General features: G+C 35.4%; 2 long non-coding RNA genes across 2 annotated transcripts; both read left to right on the top strand.

The window, feature by feature from the left end:
* The first annotated feature begins 4,619 nt into the window (after positions 1 to 4,619).
* LOC107668492 (uncharacterized) lies at positions 4,620 to 9,062 on the top strand. The gene is made up of 4 exons (XR_001631901.1): positions 4,620 to 4,807; positions 4,981 to 5,056; positions 5,459 to 5,942; positions 8,760 to 9,062. It is a non-coding gene; the product is annotated as an uncharacterized LOC107668492 (long non-coding RNA).
* Positions 7,518 to 8,483, top strand: LOC107668493 (uncharacterized). The gene is made up of 3 exons (XR_001631902.1): positions 7,518 to 7,623; positions 7,797 to 7,872; positions 8,274 to 8,483. It is a non-coding gene; the product is annotated as an uncharacterized LOC107668493 (long non-coding RNA).
* Positions 9,063 to 17,005: the final 7,943 nt, after the last annotated feature.

Below are 17,005 nucleotides of genomic sequence, written 5' to 3'. Positions count from 1 at the left end.
TATAAGAAAAAATATCTGCCAATGGGGTAAGAAAATAATCTTAATTGAAAGGCAAAACAAGATTATTTTTCTTTGCCTATTAGCAGATATTGTTTCTTGTTTTTAGCAAAAAATAACAACATTTACATTTTTTTTTTCTTCAGAAAACAAGTCATAATATCTTAAGTAATTTTGCTTCTCAAGTAAATGCATCTTGATTCAAGAATGTTTAGAAAGTAGTACTGGAAAATGACAAAATACTTAGAAAATCATTTGTTGTATTGTACAAAATGTAACCATGTTAAACCAAACGTGTCTGCAAACGATCTCTAGTTCTGCAAACAAAACTCCCTTCGTTTTTATAAAAGCCTTAAACTATTATTATTAACTTTCAGTTCTTGGTACCTTATTTTTTGTATTTGGCTATTTATCATGTCATTATACTGTAAACTTGATCTGTTGTTGTCAAAAATAATATTTGAATATATATACTGTACTTTTATTTAACTATCAACCTAACTGGGGGGTGTATTACTTGACTTAATAGAAATAATTCAACAAAAATATTTATAATAATTTATTAAGGAATAGTTCGTGCAAAAATGAAAATATTGTCATAATTTACTAATTTACAGAAAAAAATAGAATGAGTTAATGAGTAAATAATAAATAATATTTTGTTTTGATTAAACTATTCCTGTTAAAAATGTAACAACAACAACAAAAAATCTTCATATAATTCAAAATTTAAGATTTAAAGTATATTTTGTTGATTTGCATTCTAAAAGCAAAATTATGCTTTCATTTCAAAGCTGTTTGAACACAAAAGGAGACATTCTGAAGTAGTGATGAAAAGATCAGATAATTTTACTGACTTTCTCATTTGATACCGTTCATAAAAACAAACCCATATTGGTCACACTTTAGTTTAGTCGCTATTAAATAACAATTAACTACAACTTTTCCCTCAATAAACTCCTAATGTGCTGCTTATTAATAGTTAGTAAGATAAAAGTTACGTTTTGGTATGGGGTTGATTAAGGGATCTAGAATATACTCACGCAGAATAAGGCATTAATATGTGTTTTATAAGTACTAATAAATAGCCAATATTCTAGTAATATGCATGCTAATAAACAACTTGTTAATAGTGAGAACTGGTCCCTAAACTAAAGTGTTACCCTAATATTTATTCAAGTCATTTTGTTAATTTGAGTGCCGTTAGATGTTATATTTACAACAGCCAAATTCCCTGAACACATCCATCTTCACAATCTTCATCCTATTCCGAATTAGGATATCATTATAATGCAGCTGAAGATAATTCATGAGGAACTTAAATGATTACTTTACCTCCTGAGTCCTGTGTTTGTCACGTGACAGAAACAATGAGCAAATTGTTCATGATCACTTTTTTAATAACGCTGGAAACGCAATGTTTGCCAAGAGACTAAAGTCTGCCATCAGAAGTCAAAGATCTCTATAAGTGCTCAAGCATTTTTCATCCAATAAGGTATTTTTGGAGAAACATCTAAGAGAAAGTTAAGTTAAGGTAAGCTATTCTTGAATGTTATTTTAGAACTCCACCAGGAGCCCCAAGCTATGAAGAAGAATACAATTTTACTCTGTGTAAAAATGTGGTAAAATGAATGTTGGTTGAACTAATAGCCTTCTTGATTGGCTATATTAGACATTATGCAACACTGGCTCCGAGAAGTGGCATAAAGGTTGTGAAGTGTGAATGACCCACGCCTGTGATCCTCTTCTGAATGGAACATGATGTCCAAGTCGCCCCATTAGTGAGGTAAAGGACTAGTGATCCACATGTGGCCAAATCTAGGCCTACACTACCAGCAAATCAAAGAGATAAGACAAAACCAATAAGAAAAGCACTGCCAAAAGGGTCATAACTCTCTCATGCAACACGATATGCGGCGTCTAACTGTAAAATCTCTTCATTTCCTTCCCCCCATTCAGAGCGCTTTGAAGTCAACATTATAAAACAGTATGGGAAGTGCTGGACTGGAACATTTAAGCCCTTTTGATGCCAATACTTCCAATACGGTGCTTTGCGTCTTACGTAATTACTTATTGCAACAATGTCTAAAAGGGTCAAATTTATAAAAAAAAGACCATTCAAAGCAATAAAAAAAGTTTACAAGATATCTGAAATGGTGGCTCTTCCAAAATGTAGTGCTTTTGTAGACCTGTAGAAATGTAGACCTTGCTGAGTAGTCGTCAACTCACAATTGTTTGCTAAATGTTGCTAACAACTATTGCTAAGCTAACAATACAATACTCTTAAGCATTAAACATGCACACAACTATTAGTCCTTTATAATTATAGACTGAGCCATTAGTGATATTATAACTATATTCTTACAAATTCTCTTACTTTGTCCGCCATCTTGAATGGATTTTGAGTTTGGTGCAATGCATTCTGGGATTGCCTTCTCTGCTAAGGATACATGTTAGGCTTCCTTTGAATTTCTTAAAAGAAGGTATTTTAGTAGGCATCATAATTATGCTCCTCATTTTTAGGTATAGCCCTCACTTTTGGAGTGCACTAAAATTGCTGTCTACTTAGGGAGCTCAATAGATTTTGGTACAGAGCCAGTGTTTATCATGAACTTAATTGGCTGTTAGGTCCTTTGTGTTGCGTGAAATAATGGATCAAGGCTCGAATTATACAAGTTTCAACGTGATAAATAGGAGACATAATTATTTTGTAATATTTCGTGCCATCTTAATGTTTTAAATGAATGACTGTGTGCATAAGTGGCACAACCCATTGACATAATCCAGAATCTATTCACACTTATACAATCACACCAATACGTCCAGACAGGATAGTGTTGAGATGTGTCTCAGTATTATAAAGAACAAAACCCACGTGTGGCACTAAAGCAGGATCATCTTTGTTGAGGATAAATTGCCTGTGTACGCAAAGCCATTCATTTAATAATCCTCTCACATCAAATCTTTATTATTGTGTTGGGAATCTCTTAACTACTGCATTAGAGTTTTTGCTCTTTAATGTTTTTTTCAGTTACTTTCATTTTACACACATTCTTTATTAAGTTATTTGGTTAATGACTTTACAACAACACAATCTTTTCAGTTAGATGTTTCTTTATAAAAGATTGTCATATTGCAATCATATTCTAAATAAATGTGCTACATACACACTTCTCAACTGTCAACCCAACTAAATCACTACTGATAAAATTGGGAAGTGCTTCTATCGTCATTATATAAAAATACTGAAGAATGCTGTCGTCTTGATGGATTTATTTCTTACAAACACTCAGCTTTTCGCTTCTCCAGATGTTAATTGTTGGACTGGAGTGGTGTGGATTACTTGTGGATTATTGTGATGTTTTTATCAGCTGTTTGGACTCTCATTCTGACGGCACCCATTCACTGCAGAGCATCCATTGGTGAGCAAGTGATGCAATGCTACATTTCTCCAAATCTGATGAAGAAACAAACTCATCTACATCTTGGATGGCCTGAGGGTGAGCACATTTTCTGCTGGTTACATTCATTGGTGCAATTTGACCAAATAAATACATTTAAAAACAGTGTTAGGGTAATGCATCACAAGTAATGCGAGTTAAGTAATCAGATTACTTTTTTCAAGTAACTAGCAAAGTAACATTACTTTTTAATTTACAAAAAAAGAAAGTTACAAATATCCTTTAAGTATTTAATACCAATACATTAACCAATATTTTTGCTGCTGACCTTTGATGATCCAATTCAACCATTCTAATAAGCAAAAATGACTTTAGTTAAACATCACATTTGTGTTTCATTGCTAACGTAAGACTGTTGAACTTTCTTCTCTTGCATCCTAATGTTCTGCAATCCAGAATGGCAGCATGGGTTTGTTTGAGCTACGCCCTTTACTCATTTCACTTTTGATGTGAAAGCGCTTTTACATTTGCCAAAAATAGAACTTTTTATATTAAAAACAAAATAGCAAGCCCAGCCCAAATGAGAAAAAGTGACGCAAAAGTAATGTATCACATTACTTCCCATAAAAAGTAACTAAGTAATGCAATTAGTTACTTTTTTCGGGTGTAAAGCAATATTGCAATGCATTACATTTAAAAGTAACTTTCGTTATCTTTGTATCAGATGTTGTGCCCTTACACCTAAATTGTGCTAAATTGTCCATATTTAGTTTAACATTTTCAGATTTGTTCTTTCACTGAATACCTTGGTTCTGCACACACTTTAAAGTAGGTGGCGGTAGCTCAAAGAGCATAAACAACTGATCAGACTAGCCTCATTCTGACAAGATCCCTGATCAAAGTCAGCAGTCTATGTGACGCAGTTGATGGTTTTAATTGGGGTCAGACCCAGTACATGACCGATCTATCTATCCAAGCTGCAGTTGGATGGCTCTAGGAGGCCATTTTGAAGGCAACATGACAAGATGTCACAGCACAGTGGCAGACGGGTGTAACCAAGGTTACCAGAGAGTAACACAGAAATATTGTTATTAATATAATAACGTAATAACTACTTAAAAGAAGTATATTCATAAAATAAATATTAATTTTATACAAGCATATATTTTTATTTGGTTATTAATGTGACCAATAGTGATCAGTTTTGAACTTGAGATGGGCCAATGAGAGCGCAGAATGTGGCGCAGCGGAAAAATTGATTTCCGGGTTTTGCACGAGGTTTGCTCGTGGAATCAGAGGCAGCTCTCTCTATCGTGCACGGATGCCTGAGGAGCGCGGGGTTCGCTGACGCTCCGGGGAACAGAAACAAAGAAAATAATCTTCTAGATGAGTTTTATCGATGGATTGATGTGAGTGAAGTGACGCATTTTATTTTCCATTTGTTGTGAATGACATTGATATTATAATGTGAGTGAAACGGACATTTAACTTGTAAATATAAAAGTGTATGGTGATATACATATACTCTACTAGCGACAGAGTGTTGCTAAAGTGTTTACAGAGTGTATTTTTGATGAAAAAGGGTAAAGAAAAGGATTTAAAGGGGACGTGCTGTACCTGCACCATTCTGGAATTTTCTGAGTTTAACGATCTCCTTGGTAAGTCCATTTGCCTTGTTAATCGTTACCAATCAAATCGTTAGTATTGTGTAAGTGGATAAAGCAAGAGAAATTTAAAATTGTGAGTGATTTATGTATGAAAAAAATGTGTAATGCTGTATTTGGTACATAACAGTTAAATGTGTGCTCAAGTATGTGACGAAATGTGGTCAGTAATATATTAATTAGTGTGTTATGTTGGAAAAATAGTCACAGACATTGCATATATATAAAAAAAAACATTATTTATTTGAAAACTACATGTACGTATATTCAAAATACTCAAGAACTGTGTATATGAATGATGTATAGTGATTAATTTACTTTCATGAGTTAAGCACTTTATTGTATGTAGTTACAATGAAGATATTCATGATATTTTTGTGACCTTGTTTGTTCAAGGTCAGGTTTTTTTTTCCTTGTTGTTCTGTCCTTTTCCAAATTCGATTGCTGTCTGTCTGATGTGACGAGATGTTCCGGTACCTGCATTCTGGATTTGTCCCGGCCTTCCGGTGGTTCTGAGGAGGGTTTGGACTGGCGAGCCTCCCTTGAGTCTGTTCTTGGATTTTCTGTGGAAACAAAAGACAAGTTTTTCTGACCCTGTGAATGGTAGGAAATCGAATAACTTTTCTTTCTTTTTTTTCCCTCTTTCGGATGGAGACGTTTTTTCCTCATTGACAGAGAAAAGACATTTATATCTCTCTACGGACTATTTGAAGAACTGTTTTTCTTGAAAGACTGAGCAATTGAGGGTTTTGAAATCGAAGGACATTATTTTATTTCATTGAGAAGTGTTAATTTTCTGTTGTGGTGACAGCTGTGATACATACATTGGGTTTTTGATATTTGAATACTGATTGATCTAAAAAGAAAAAAATTGACAAAGGTAACCGGAGAAGACGGTCATATCGCCATACATTGTGAAAATGATCCAAATCCTGCCAAAGTAGAAAGCAAACAACGTCAGCTGAGGGAGAAACAGGCTCATTGGGACCTGAAAAATAGAGTTGCATCCCCACGGTTAAACTCCAATCAGTCTCTGTAGCAGGGCGTACAGAAACTGAGGAAAGACCCACATGCCCTAACAAACTTAGAGGAGTATTCAACAAGTGTTGTGAAGAAGTAATGCAGAGAAAATTACCAAGAGGATTGGTTGGAATGAAGTGTACTGCCCAGTTGTTTATTGAAGGAACTTCAGTGAATTGTTTGCTAGATACAGGTTCCCAAGTAACCACCATTCCACTTTCCTTTTACCACGATCATCTATCTAATCACCCTATGAAGTCACTTGAGTCTTTACTAGAAGTGGAGGGAGCAAATGGGCAGTCAGTTCCCTACTTAGGCTATGTAGAGCTCACTCTGACGTTTCCTAAGGTGTACTTGGGAGTAAAAGCAGAAGTTACCACATTAGCTGTAGTGGTCCCTGATTTGATGAACGTGCCCCAAGTCCTTGTGGGAACCAATTCCCTGGATGCTCTTTATGCAAACCATGCTCAAGAAAACCCAGGAAACCTCAACCCAGCTTTTAATGGATATCGAGCAGTACTCAAAATTCTGGATGTCAGAAACAAGCAAATGAGCACTGAAGTTCTGGGATGTGTAACGTTGAAGGGAATTACTCCTAAAATTGTGTCAGCGGGGAGTGTGGCTGTTCTTGATGGAGTTGTTCATCTAAGTCGCCGTTCTCCAGAAAGCTTGACAACACTAGGGCAGCCAGGAATGTCTTCTATGCCAGGCGGATTATTAGTGGCTAACGGACTATACACTTTGCCTGCTAAATGCTCTTATAGTTTACCTGTAGTGGTGAGAAATGACACCCAGACTGACATTGCTGTTCCACCAAAAGCTGTGATCGCTGAAATGTATGCAGTTCAGTGCGTGATTGAGACACAGCCAAGACATGATGCTCCTCAGACTCAATTGAACTCTGGCAGCTCACAGATAAAATTTGATTTTGGTAATTCCCCTTTACCAGCAGAGTGGAGGACCCGAATATCAGCTTTATTGAACACGATGCCTGAGGTGTTTGCCTTACATGACATGGATTATGGTCATACGGATAAAGTGAGACATCACATCAAACTTAGTGATGAAACTCCTTTTAAGCATCGAGCTAGGCCCATTCACCCACAGGATGTCGATGCTGTTCGCAAACACCTGCAAGACTTGTTGGCTGCTGGAATTATTAGAGAATCTGAGTCTGCCTTTGCCTCCCCTATAGTGGTGGTGAGGAAGAAGGATAATTCTAAATGTCTTTGCATCGACTTCAGAAAACTTAACTCACAAACTATAAAGGACGCCTATGCACTTCCCAACTTGGAAGAGGTGTTTTCCGTATTAAACGGCTCGAAGCGGTTCTCCGTTCTGAATTTGAAGTCGGGGTACTACCAAATCGAGATGGAGGAAGCGGATAAACACAAGACAGCCTTTGTGTGCCCACAAGGGTGGAATCAGAGGCAGCTCTCTCTATCGTGCACGGATGCCTGAGGAGCGCGGGGTTCGCTGACGCTCCGGGGAACAGAAACAAAGAAAATAATCTTCTAGATGAGTTTTATCGATGGATTGATGTGAGTGAAGTGACGCATTTTATTTTCCATTTGTTGTGAATGACATTGATATTATAATGTGAGTGAAACGGACATTTAACTTGTAAATATAAAAGTGTATGGTGATATACATATACTCTACTAGCGACAGAGTGTTGCTAAAGTGTTTACAGAGTGTATTTTTGATGAAAAAGGGTAAAGAAAAGGATTTAAAGGGGACGTGCTGTACCTGCACCATTCTGGAATTTTCTGAGTTTAACGATCTCCTTGGTAAGTCCATTTGCCTTGTTAATCGTTACCAATCAAATCGTTAGTATTGTGTAAGTGGATAAAGCAAGAGAAATTTAAAATTGTGAGTGATTTATGTATGAAAAAAATGTGTAATGCTGTATTTGGTACATAACAGTTAACTGTGTGCTCAAGTATGTGACGAAAAGTGGTCAGTAATATATTAATTAGTGTGTTATGTTGGAAAAATAGTCACAGACATTGCATATATAAAAAAAAACATTCTTTATTTGAAAAATACATGTACGTATATTCAAAATACTCAAGTTCTGTGTAATATGAATGATGTATAGTGATTAATTTACTTTCATGAGTTAAGCACTTTATTGTATGTAGTTACAATGAAGATATTCATGATATTTTTGTGACCTTGTTTGTTCAAGGTCAAGTTTTTTTTTTCCTTGTTGTTCTGTCCTTTTCCAAATTCGATTGCTGTCTGTCTGATGTGACGAGATGTTCCGGTACCTGCATTCTGGATTTGTCCCGGCCTTCCGGTGGTTCTGAGGAGGGTTTGGACTGGCGAGCCTCCCTTGAGTCTGTTCTTGGATTTTCTGTGGAAACAAAAGACAAGTTTTTCTGACCCTGTGAATGGTAGGAAATCGAATAACCTTTCTTTCTTTTTTTTCCCTCTTTCGGATTGGAGACGTTTTTTCCTCATTGACAGAGAAAAGACATTTATATCTCTCTACGGACTATTTGAAGAACTGTTTTTCTTGAAAGACTGAGCAATTGAGGGTTTTGAAATCGAAGGACATTATTTTATTTCATTGAGAAGTGTTAATTTTCTGTTGTGGTGACAGCTGTGATACATACATTGGGTTTTTGATATTTGAATACTGATTGATCTAAAAAGAAAAAAATTGACAAAGGTAACATAAGTGTTCATATTCAACCTTTATTTGGGTGAATCAACTACTGAGTTAAAGTGAACGAACAAAGAACTTACCTTGTTGAAAATTGAGGGAAAAGGTTCATGAAACCTGCTAAAACAAAAGAGTGACAAAATTTAGAAACAAGAATTTAATTTGTGAAAATATATATATTTTTTCCTTTCTGTTTTCATTGATTCACATTGATTCAACTTACCCGTTGAGTGCTGTTAAACCACAAATACACGTTGTGTGTTCGACCAAACCATTCGTTGAGTGTTCAGTGTTGTTGTTGCATCTTTCTCAGCAGCGACTCTAGTCTTCTGAGACGCTGGTCCATAGATTGGCATATAACAAGTTACTAATGAATCTACAAGTTATTAGCTAGATAGTAAGCGCTACACGTGTATCAAGACCACAGTGGGCCAGTAAGCTGAGTATTGATATTCAGCACTCGCAGCCATTCCTGCCAGATCAGATATTGCTCCAAAGCAAACTGACATGAAAAAAACGGGAACACTTGTCTTAAATTATAAGGAAATAATGGAGCAAAGCAATGGAGGGATGCATAAACAAACTGGCAGTAAATGGATGTATCCACTAACACTGTGTGGGAATTTCACTGGAAAGAACTAATAAGCAAGGACATTACAAACAAAGAAAAACAAAGGCCAAGATCCGCTCAGATCTCAGAGCTTTCACTGGGAATGTTCTTCTGAGAACAGGTGCTCAAAGGAAGCTTTAATCTTCTATCAAACCTTTGCAAATCTGACTCGGACTCAATGGGAGCTGTTAAAATAATGTTCCAGTGATGTAAGTGGTTTATGCAGTATGAAAAACGGGGTTGTGTAAATGCTACCTTATTTTATTCTAATTTGTGATTTCTGTCACAGTCCACCAGAATAGATGCCATATTTAATTTAACACAAATAAAAACAAGGCTGTGAAGGATAGACCAGATTATTGAGTAGGTTATACTGTTGGGTACCTTGGTGTCAATCGTTCGGTTTACAAAATGCTTAAATTACATTATTCCAGGGAAAAAAAAAAAAAGTATGAAATGATTAAAATACTATCTCATTAAAATACTATTTCCTGTCTCTGGGCCATCATGCAATTTTACTTCTTGAATGTTAGCATCTTGGCAAAATTAGCTAAATTGTCAATAAACTCTCACTCTTGCTGTTTGTAATAATTTTTAATGCTTTGGCAAATTATTGGCAAATTATCATGCTTTTTTTGTATGGTCTGCTTACACTCCACTGAGGGTTTGGTTTACAGTTGGCCCTTCAGGTTTAGTTGTTTTCTAAAAATGGTATGTTTTCACACAAATTGATATGATATTGCCAACTTAGTTACATTTTCTGATGTGATGTAGTTGGAATTGTTTACTCGCATCTAACAGCAAATTCATTTCTATGTTGAAAGCAGTAAATACTACTGTATGTAAAACTTGCTTGATTATCTATCTATCTATCTATCTATCTATCTCTCTCTCTCTCTCTATATATATAATAATTTTTTTTTTTTTTGTATATGTGTATATACTACCGGTCAAAAGTTTGATCATTCTAATATGCTGATTTATTATTAGAATTATCAATTTTGGCAACAGTTTTGCTGACAAATATTTTATTTTGGAAACTGCGATACTTTTTTCAGGATTCTTTGATGAATAAAACTTAAAAAGAACAGCATTTATTCAAAATATAAATCTTTTCTAACAATATAAATCTTTGCTATCACTTCTTAACAATTTAACACATCCTTGCTGAATAAAAGTTTTAATTTCTTTCCAAAAAAGAAAGAATAAAAATGTACTGAACCCAAACTTTTGAACGGTAGTGTATATTGTCAATGCTTTTCATATAGGAGATGCGCATTAAGCACTGACACGCAAACGGTTGCTGATTATGGTGTTTATTACCACGACAACAGTCCAAGTTGAACGTGCTTTTTGTGGAGATAAAAAGGAGATAAAAATATTATGCATCTGAAGCTGTAATTAAATATTGAGAAACAGTGTGTATTATATGTTTATAATTGTTTTAAATGCTGCTTACCAAGTAGAGGACACATACGCAGCTACTTTTTTGGTTGAAATAATCCTTAGCTGTGTATAATTGCCTTTTCATTATTTTTTCAGTTTTATTTAAATTTGTAGTTAAAATAAATAAAAATAAATGTATTTTAAAGTTTAGAATTAGACAGCCTTTGCACACAGGCTTACACTGATAACTCATCCGTAGACTTTCCTCATTAATATTGGCTATATTTTTTCACACTTTTCTCATTCTATATTTCTGACGTTCCAAAAGCACCTCCTACTGGCAGAGAATGACTGTTCATTTTCAATAATCCAGTCTGTAGTTTTTGTTCAGACCAATGTGAAAATCCACCCACATAACCCCGTTTTAAATTAATATAATAATTAATACTTCTGGCTCACCCCTGGTTTAAACGTTCAATTGTGAGGTTTATCATTTTATAATTTATTTTATTTTTGTGAAAACCTGTATCTCAACTGTAAATCAGTTGCTATTTCGTGGTCTACAACATGAAAGAAAGCCATTATAACATGTACATGAAACATGTAGAAACATTGGACACAACTATGGGGCACCACTGTGCAGCAGCAAGCATCACAACAAAAAAGGATCCTCAAGGTTGATCTAGGAAAATGTGTGCAAATGTATAGGGCCCCATTCCTATATTTTGCCTGGGGCACCCCAATTCACTAAATCCACCCCTGACTGTATTCTTTTGTCAACCAACATTTTCACTGTAAAATGATTACGGTGAAAACTACTATGAAAAATTTTTCAATTTTACTTTACAGATGTCCTTCACAATTTCATAACTATTAGCTACATACTGATATTTACTGTGTCCACAGAGTATCTTCAGCTTTTAATGACCTTTCGGACACCTTCCGACTTATAAGGTTGAAGTTCTATATGGTAATAATCAGACGTAATGAGCTTATGTAGTTATAAAGGAACAAAAATATGTTTGTCATCTGGCATCATTAGGTCACATTTCCAGCCACATCAAAGAAAAAGAAAAAACATCGGATTTTCTAATATATCTTGGCCAGTTTTATTTATATTTTTTTCATAGAAATACTTCGTCAATAATTCATTTCCTATTTCATATTTTGATTTCGACATAACACAATTATGTCCTTCTGTGGCACTGTTATCTTAATACCTCAGTTCCTGTGAAATGAGATGTCTTGCCAGATGTGGTTTTATTCAGGTTTATGTTTCAGCATGTAACTTTTCTATAAGCTTTTTATCAAACTTGAGCATGTTTTCAGAATTTACCTGTTCAGCCTAGTCTTAGCGGTATAAAAAACCTGAGGGTTTAAAAACGAAAGGTTGGCATGAGCCCAGCTGAACCTCAACAACATTTGATCATGTTGATTTTTAGGGAGGACCTGCTAATAAAGCATAAAACTTGCTTGTGCAATACTATTGCCATTGTCACTTTCAATTGATACTTGAACGCTTTAACATATTATTTCATCTTGTGAGCAGAAAATGCAGCTATGAGAGTTGTGCTATAACTTTCATGTTATAAACAGAAGAGCCTTAAAGGAGTAGTTCACCCAAAAATTAAAATTTGCAGAAAATGTGCTCAACCTCAGGCCAGCCAAGATGTAGATGAGTTTGTTTCTTCATCAGATTTGGAGAAATGTAGCATTGCATCACTTGCTCACCAATGGATCTTCTGCAGTGAATGGGTGCCGTCAGAATGAGAGTCCAAACAGCTGATAAAAACATCACAATAATCCACAAGTAATCCACACCACTCCAGTCCATCAGTTAACGGCTTGAAAAGATGTGTATTTGTAAGAAACAAATCCATCAAGGCGTTTTTTACTTCACACCATTGCTTTCAGCTAAAATACAAGTCCATAATCCATAATAATGCTTCCTCCACTAAAAAGGGCCATCTCTTGTTGTCCCTCACATCAAAATCCACCCACATATTTGTTTAGAGCTGTTTTGGCTCATAAACACTGCTTGATCTGTGCAGATTTCTCTCCTGATTCAGACCAGATGACTTTTAACTGGAGAAAGCAATTTTATGGATAGAAGACTTGTCTGAAGTTAAAACATCTTAATGATGGATTTGTTTCTTACAAATACGCAGCTTTTGTCTTCTCCAAATGTTAATTGATGGACTGGAGTGGCGTGGATTACTTGTGGATTATTGTGATGTTTTTATCAGCTGTTTGGACTCTCATTCTGACGGCACCCATTCACTGCAGAGCATCCATTGCTGAGACACTGATGCAATGCTACATTTCTCCAAATCTGATGAAGATACAAACTCATCTACATCTCATCTACATATTTTCAGTAAATGTTCAGCAAATTTTCATTTTTGGGTCAATTATTCCTTTATGCACACTTCTTTTTCATGAGGGTTGCTATATTACAAGTCTTCAAATGCAACTAAAAGGCACAGAATATAAAATAATTGCAAAGCATTTTTCAAACCCATTACAATGCTAAATTTTCATCATTACTTGAAAAACACCTGAACAATTTAAAGATATACTTCACCCCAAAAAATCATAGTCTGTATCAATTGTATGGAACACAGTGTCTTCAACACATTTGAGTGAACTATTCATTTCTTAGCCTCCAAATAGAAAATACACAATCAATGTGGTACAATATTTCAGAGGCATGAATTGTTTCATTTACAAATATTGTCTTGTATATTTGGAATTGTTGTTAATAGGCCCATAAGAGCAGTGATGTAGACGCATTAATGGCATTGTAATCTTTAAGATTAAACAGGCTTTTAATAACCACAACACTTTCCGATAACACATTAGCAATTGCCATTAAGTTCCTCCTTTCCCACGCACCGACCCCTGCAGGTACTCGCTTGACAAGAAGCAGCCTGTCCAGGAGCGTTAACTCCAGAGAAACTGTGATTATGACGCATATACAGCTTTGTATTTGTATGTTCTGGTTCTTTATTTGTACGGTGTGAGGTCTTTGAAATGCGCTTTGTCATTGTGCATGTTTGAAGTCCGCTTGTTTTAGCGACGACTAAAAATGCCAAGCTCAATTTTTCTCTGAATCAAGCAACCTAAAGCATGCGTCGACTGAGCAAATAAACACTCTCAGCAAATACAGTGAGAATCAATTATAAGTATTTTAAAAGTCACGCCAGTGATCGCTACTCTGCGTTTGATTGGAAAAGCTTTCTTCATTTATGGAAGACCGATCTATTCCGTCTTTTATTATGTGCAGTAAAAGATTTAGACAGTGAAAACGCATTTCAAGTACTGTGGAAAACACATTCTCAAAAACAATGGTTAAAGGAATAGTTCACCCAAAAATGAACATTTGCTGACAATGTGCTCACCCTCAGGCCATCCAAGATGTAGATGAGTTTGTTTCTTCATCAGATTTGGAGAAATGTAGCATTGCATCACCGTTTCAACAATGGATGCTCTGCAGTGAATGGGTGCCGTCAGAATGAGAGTCCAAACAGCTGATAAATCCAAATAATCCACAAGTAATCCACAAAAGATTTGTGTTTGTAAGAAACAAATCCATCATTAAGATGTTTTAACTTTAAACCGTTGCTTCCGGCTAAAATGATGTACAAGCTTGGGTTACATGCAGTTTCATAGTGTTATTTATATACTATTATAGAATGTATTAATTTAAATTTTAGTCATTTTGTCAAATTCTTTTTTTTTTTGTAAATATGTGTATCATCAGGACTTTGTTTCAAAGCTAATGCGTATATATATATATATCAGTTTATTTCTCTCAACAGTGACTTTAAATCTCACAATTGAGACTGTCTTTTAGAATGTGACTATATATATTATTTCAAACGTTATCTCATGTTTTCATGTTATAGTTTTGACTGTAATGGGCTTCTGTAGAAAGCGGCTTTGAATCAAAATGTCTAACAAGTAATAAATAGATATATTAATACAGGATAGATGAGAAAATCCCCGTTAATTTACAAGGAATTTGACATTAGGAACTTGTCGCAGTGTATTAACTCACTCTTGTTTTGGTTTGGTTTGTTTTGGGGGGTTTTGTCGCTGTGGCTGACTAACGCTGTAAATGAGACACAAATTACACTGCTACTGTATGACAGCGTTCAATTACTGAGCTCATCAGCCCGAGTCACTGTTGATTTAATGACAAAGTAGTTCACGTGTGTATTAATCAGAAATGCCCTATGATGCGATGTGCTTCATTCTCCCAGTTTCCAGGATGCCTACCCACCTCCTTTACGTTTGATCAACTTCCTGACCTCAAATCCTTTGCAAACATCCTCTTATGAGCAACTGAGGATCAGCGCTTAGGGGAAAAGGCCCAGCAATACACCCTGGATATGTCTGACCCACAAAAACCCTGAGACATGGTAAGATCCCTGACTTAACACGCGCTAGGTACACTTCATCCGACTGAAATGCCACACCTGAACTAAATTATACAGGACTTTAATAATTAGCCCTCCAATATCCCTTTTCCAATGATGCCTAAATTAATCTTAAAGGGGTCTTGAATTGAGAAATCAAATTTGTTCGCTTCATTTTACCATGAATTTGACGAGTATCTAAAGTTTATTTGCCACAACCAATGAAATATAAGACATGTATAAAACATGGCTGCCATTTCTTAACATTGGAAGTTTTCAAAACAATTCCACGTGTATCGATGGGGGTGTTGAAACTTATTTAAATAAGCAAAACTCTTAGCCAACTGGCTTTTACTTCTGAGTTTAGAATGGGCCACGCCAAAAACAGGACAGAAAATAGCCTATTACTTTTAAATTGTTTTTTTTTTTTTCTTAACACTATAAGTGGACCTCGGAGAACAGTATGCGATTTTCAAAAAGCCAGTTCATGATGTGTAAAGACACGAAACGATCGGCCTGTGCAAGAAACTGAACAGTATTTATATAGTTTTTTACTTCTGATGCACTGCAATGTCTGAACTGTCTGAACTTCTTCTTGCTTTACGGCGGATCGCAGACTTATAAGTGCATTACCGCCACCTATCTCTCAAATGGATCATTGACACTCTATCTACAATCTCAATTAGGAGTGTCAATGGCCCATTTGAGAGATAGGTGGCGGTAATGCACTTATAAGTACATTACAAGTGAGATTGTACAAATTCATATGAAATAGCTACCAAATTTTACCATCATGGGGCACTATCAAATTGTACGAAAACTTAAAATTGAGATTGCACAAATTCATATGAATTCTACCAGAATTTACCATCATGGGGCACTATCAAATTGTACAAAAATTTAAAATTGAGATTGTACAAATTCATATGAAATAGCTACCAAATTTTATCATCATGGGGCATTAGCAGATTGTGTGAAAACTTAAAATTCAGATTGTAAAAATTCATATGAATTCTACCACAATTTACCATCATGGGGCACTATCAAATTGTATGAAACTTAACATTGATATTGTACAAATTCATATGAATTAGCTACCAGATTTTACCATCATGGGGCACTATCAAATGTTATGAAAACTTAAAATTGAGATTGTACAAATTCATATGAATTCTACTAGATTTTACCATCATGGGGCATTAGCAGATTGTATGAAAACATGTTAATGAGATTATACGAATTCATACGAATTAGCCACCAATTTTTAAACATAATGTGGCATGAGCGGATTGTACATTACAAAAACATACGAATGAAATTGTACGAATTCATACAAATTAGCCAACAGTTTTTAACTGTCACTGGGGCATTAGCACATTGTATGAAAACAAATAAGTGAGATCGCACATATTCATATGAATTAGCCAAAATGCGAAATACTTAGAATTGCCGTGAGATTGTGATGTAATATGTTGCCTTATTTTTTAAAGTCAGGTATTTTTATAGTGTGTGACAAGGGTAAATGTACATTATTTGCCTTTGCCTGGGGCTTTCTGGGTTAATCTGAATCAAAACTGGGCCAAAATTAGAGCAATATATTTGTTAGCGCATGAATTCTTGCAGAAGGACGTGTCTTTAGCTGTCTGAGGTGAGAGAGTCAAGCACCACTTACTGATGAAATCCGACTTCACCGCGTCCACATGACTACATTACTCAAGAGACATTAAGGATTCAAGGACCTCTCATTTTAGCTCACTAAAGCCCAAACAAAATCCCATTCAGAAGAAATGAACGAATGCGCGAGAGCGCCACAAATGTCTTTCCTGACATCTGTT

Source organism: Sinocyclocheilus anshuiensis, unplaced genomic scaffold, assembly GCF_001515605.1.
Source record: "Sinocyclocheilus anshuiensis isolate Anshui unplaced genomic scaffold, SAMN03320099.WGS_v1.1 scaffold1955, whole genome shotgun sequence".
Taxonomy (NCBI): Eukaryota; Metazoa; Chordata; class Actinopteri; order Cypriniformes; family Cyprinidae; genus Sinocyclocheilus; species Sinocyclocheilus anshuiensis.
Note: the sequence above shows the minus strand (reverse complement) of the source record. Positions and strands in the feature narration are given on the sequence as shown.